Source organism: Glycine max, chromosome 18, assembly GCF_000004515.6.
Source record: "Glycine max cultivar Williams 82 chromosome 18, Glycine_max_v4.0, whole genome shotgun sequence".
In the NCBI taxonomy this organism is placed as follows: domain Eukaryota; kingdom Viridiplantae; phylum Streptophyta; class Magnoliopsida; order Fabales; family Fabaceae; genus Glycine; species Glycine max.
This window is the reverse complement of record NC_038254.2, coordinates 9,712,012-9,716,468: the sequence shown is the minus strand read 5'-3', so window position 1 is coordinate 9,716,468 and position 4,457 is coordinate 9,712,012.

Below are 4,457 nucleotides of genomic sequence, written 5' to 3'. Positions count from 1 at the left end.
ACTTGTAAGTTATATATTGAATCTTTTGTATGTTTTTATTTATATAGATGTTTATATTCTGATAATAAAATGGTTTTAGGTAGTGTAAGTTAATAATTTTGTATAGTTTAGTTTCAATTCTTAATGTTATAGGGTAGATTAGATTTAGTTTAAATTTTTTATATGATAAACTAGGAATAATTTTTTATATGATAAATTAAGAATAATTTTATATGATAGATTAAATTTAGTTGAAACTTTTTATATAATAGATTAGGAATAGGTTTAGGTACCATAATTTAATAATTTTAGATTAGGAATAATTTTAGGTACCATAACTTATTAAGTTTAGATTAGCTTTACTTTATGGTAGATTACATTTAGTTTAAATATTTGATATCATAGATTAAGAATAATTTTATGTATTGTAAATTATTAATTTAAAAATAGGTCTGAATTAAATTTTTTATATTACGTTAATTTTAATTATTATTAGTTTCATATGTTATGTTTAAATTAGAATAGTTTTACGTATTTTAAATTATTGATTTTGTATGTTAAATTATTTTACTCATAATTATTTGAAGTCATTAATTTTGTATATGGTAGATTACATTTAGTTTAAATATTTGTTATGATAGATTAAGAATAATTGTATGTAATGTAAATTAGTAATTTGAAATTAGGTTAGAATTAAATTTTTTATATTATGTTAGTTTTAGTTATTATTAGTTTCATATGTTATGTTTAAATTAGAATAGTTTTACGTATTTTAAATTATTGATTTTGTATGTTAAATTATTTTACTCGTAATTATTTGAAGTCATTAATTTTGTATATGGTAGATTATATTTAGTTTAAATATTTGTTATGATAGATTAAGAATAATTGTATGTAATGTAAATTAGTAATTTGAAATTAGGTTAGAATTAATTTTTTTATATTATGTTAGTTTTAGTTAATATTAGTTTCATATGTTATGTTTAAATTAGAATAATTTTACGTATTTTAAATTATTGATTTTGTATGTTAAATTATTTTACTCGTAATTATTTGAAGTCATTAATTTTGTATATGGTAGATTACATTTAGTTTAGATATTTGTTATGATAGATTAAGAATAATTTTATGTAGTGTAAATTAGTAATTTTAAATTAGGTTAGAATTAAATTTTTTATATTAAGTTAGTTTTAGTTATTATTAGTTTCATATGTTATGTTTAAATTAGAATAGTTTTATGTATTTTAAATTATTTATTTTGTATGTTAAATTATTTTACTCGTAATTATTTGAAGTCATTAATTTATATATTTAAATTTATATTTGTTTGTAATTTAATTTATTTATAAAATATATATGAATTAGGTTATTTGTATAATATATTTTGTTATTGAAATTTAAAAAATATAATTTCTTATTTGGAGAGTATATTTTGAATTTATTTTAATTAATTTTTTGTAAATATACTTAATTTGTGTATGTATAATTAATGTATAAATTTTATCATCAATTAATTGTATTATATTTTATTTTGTAGGATCAATGACATCTTCGTCGTCATGTTCATCAAGTATACAAACTAGGTCTGGTCCAATTGATGGTGACGTCTTGTGGATGCAACCCAAGCATGTTTCAGAACATGTTTGGAATGAGGAACCAGACAGAAAACTACACATCAGACGAGCAGTCCCGACGTATCAAGGTGAAGAGCAAATACCAGAGGAAATTGTTCCTCTACTTCGACAATCTGGGTTTTATTGGATCATGAAGATGTGATACCTAAAGATAAATGCATCCTTAATTAGTGCGTTCATTGAAAGATGGAGGCCCGAAACCCACACGTTTCACCTGAGATGCGGAGAGGCTATCATTACTCTCCAAGATGTGTCAGTTTTATTAGGTCTGCGTACTGACGGGGCACCATTAATTGGTTCAACAAATCTTGATTGGGCCAATTTGTGTGAAGAATTATTAGGAGTCAGACCACAGGAAGGCGAAATTGAAGGCAGTGTGGTAAAATTAAGTTGGTTGACTCACCATTTTTCTCACATAAATATTGATGAGGGTAACGTTGAGCAATTACAAAGGTTTACCCGTGCGTGGATCCTTCGATTCATAGGAGGTGTCCTCTTTGTTAACAAAAGTAGTAGCAGAGTTTCCTTAAGGTACCTACAATTTTTACGTGACTTTGAACAATGCAGCACGTATGCGTGGGGACCTGCCGTGCTTGCGTATTTATATAGAGAGATGTGCAGCACCACCGATTACAAAGTTAAATCAATCGGATGTATGTGCATCTTAATCCAAATGTGGGCATGGAAACGATGCACGACTTTGGCTCCAAAGAGGACGCCTCCCGTCATAGAAAATAAACCACTTGGACATAGGTTTGTCGTTTAAAAAATTAGATTTGAATTGAAAATATTTAATGATGGAACGTGTTGACAATGATGATTTCATTTTTATTATAGGTGGTTGCGACGTGAAAATCAGCATATTGACAACGATGATCTTAGAGTTTTCCGTCGCAAATTGGATCTGATGAAACGACATGAGGTAAGAAGATCGTAATGTATTGGTTAAATGAAATTTTAATATGTTATGTTTGACTGAAAATTGACAAGTGTGTTGTTATATGCAGTTTGTCTGGGAGCCATACACAACAACTGTGATGGCAGCGTTGCCTCCAATTTGTGTGGTTGGAAGTGTAGCCTGATTCGCTCGCGGTGGTACCACTGATTTGTTTCTATGTTGTTGAGTGGCACCAACCCGATAGAGTTTTACGACAATTTGGATTGCAACAACCTATTCCCGGGTGTCCTTGGCAACCGCAGAATCTCCATGGCATAACGCTCAAAGGCAAACAAGATGAGAATTGATTCCACCTGTTGGCCCCAATGATTAGTCAGTGGAACAATCGAGCTGAGTTTAGGGTCGACGTTTATCCTCGACAGGAGGGCCTACTGGGTTTTAACTCGGATTACATGGTGTAGTATAGGCGTAAAACAAAGATGTTTGTCGACCCAAACAATGCAAACACAGCTGCATTGGTATTTATCTGTTTTTCAATGTTTAACTTCTAATTATTTTCTTAAGCATGAGCATTAATTTGTTGACGCTAATAATTGCAAGGTGAAGTTGTGGAGACTTTACAGTATATGGTGTCTCCACAAGGGAGGAACACATGGACAGTTGATGATCTCATGCCTTACGTGGATAAGTTAGCGATCATATCAGAAGAGCAAGAGAGAATCACTGAGCCAGTGTCACATGGTCCAGCATCAGAGCGTGAATTCCCAGCACAAGAGTTTCACATTCTTCAGTCAAGTGTTGAAACTCGGGGCATAGGCAGACGAAGGGAGCCCGTTGAAGCGGAACAATATTCCCAACAAATGATGGAGCGTGGTCATGGAATGTATTACACGCCAACAACATTTTCCGAATATCATTCACAGATGTATCAGTATCCTTTTGAAGGTCATCACACTGATACTTCTGCGAGCGAACATTCGTTCAGTGGTGTTGCGGAAACACAGCCTCATTTTTCATGGCCCACTATGACTCCTTCACAACAGCACGATGCCCCCATGGCAACACCTAACGCCCCATTTGCTCCGCAATGGAATGTACCCAGAGCAATACCTGATATGAGCGACTTATTAGGTGTTGATTTGCGTCAGGAGTTTTCTGTTGAGGCTGAGCAAGCAGAAGCGGGGAGACAACGCGGCAGAAGAAATCCTGATCGTCAAGTGCGAAGATGGGATCGACCATGTGGCACATCCTCACGACATCACGGACACCATAATGACTGATTTTTATGTCTCTGTGTAAATTTGTTGTTGTTTGTAAGACATTTGGTTTTGACAGTTAATCTATCGCATCTCATTTATTATGCCTTACTAATGTATAGAGTTTATGTGGCGCATCAAACTATAATAATAAACAAAGTTTAAAAATAAAACTAAAGTAGACAAACAAAAAATAAGTAGTTTTAGTAACTACAGCCGAACACCAACGCCATATGTGCAGATACTCCACATTGACTAAGACCATAGTTCATCATTGTAGATAGTTCTCCTTTAGTATCAATTTGAATACCCATAACTACAGCATTGGACTTCCCACTTTCACTGAACCTAGGTTTAGGGTTGAGGTGTTATGTTGTAGGGTTCATCGTTTTAGGTTTTAAGGGATAGGGTTTAAGGCATTGGGTTAGGGTTTGGGGTTTATGATTTTCGATTTGGGTTTAAGGTTTAAGGGTTGTGGATTAGGGCTTGGGGTTAGGGGTTTGGATTATGGTTAGGGTTAGGGCTTATGGGTTTGGATTAGGGGGTAGGGTTAGGGTTAGGGCTTAGGGGTTTGGATTAGGGGGTAGGGCTTAGGGGTTTGGATTAGGGGTTAGGGTTAGGGTTAGGTTTTAGGGATTACGGATGTGGCTTAGGGCTTGGGGTTAGGGGTTAATGTTTTGGGGTAGGGTT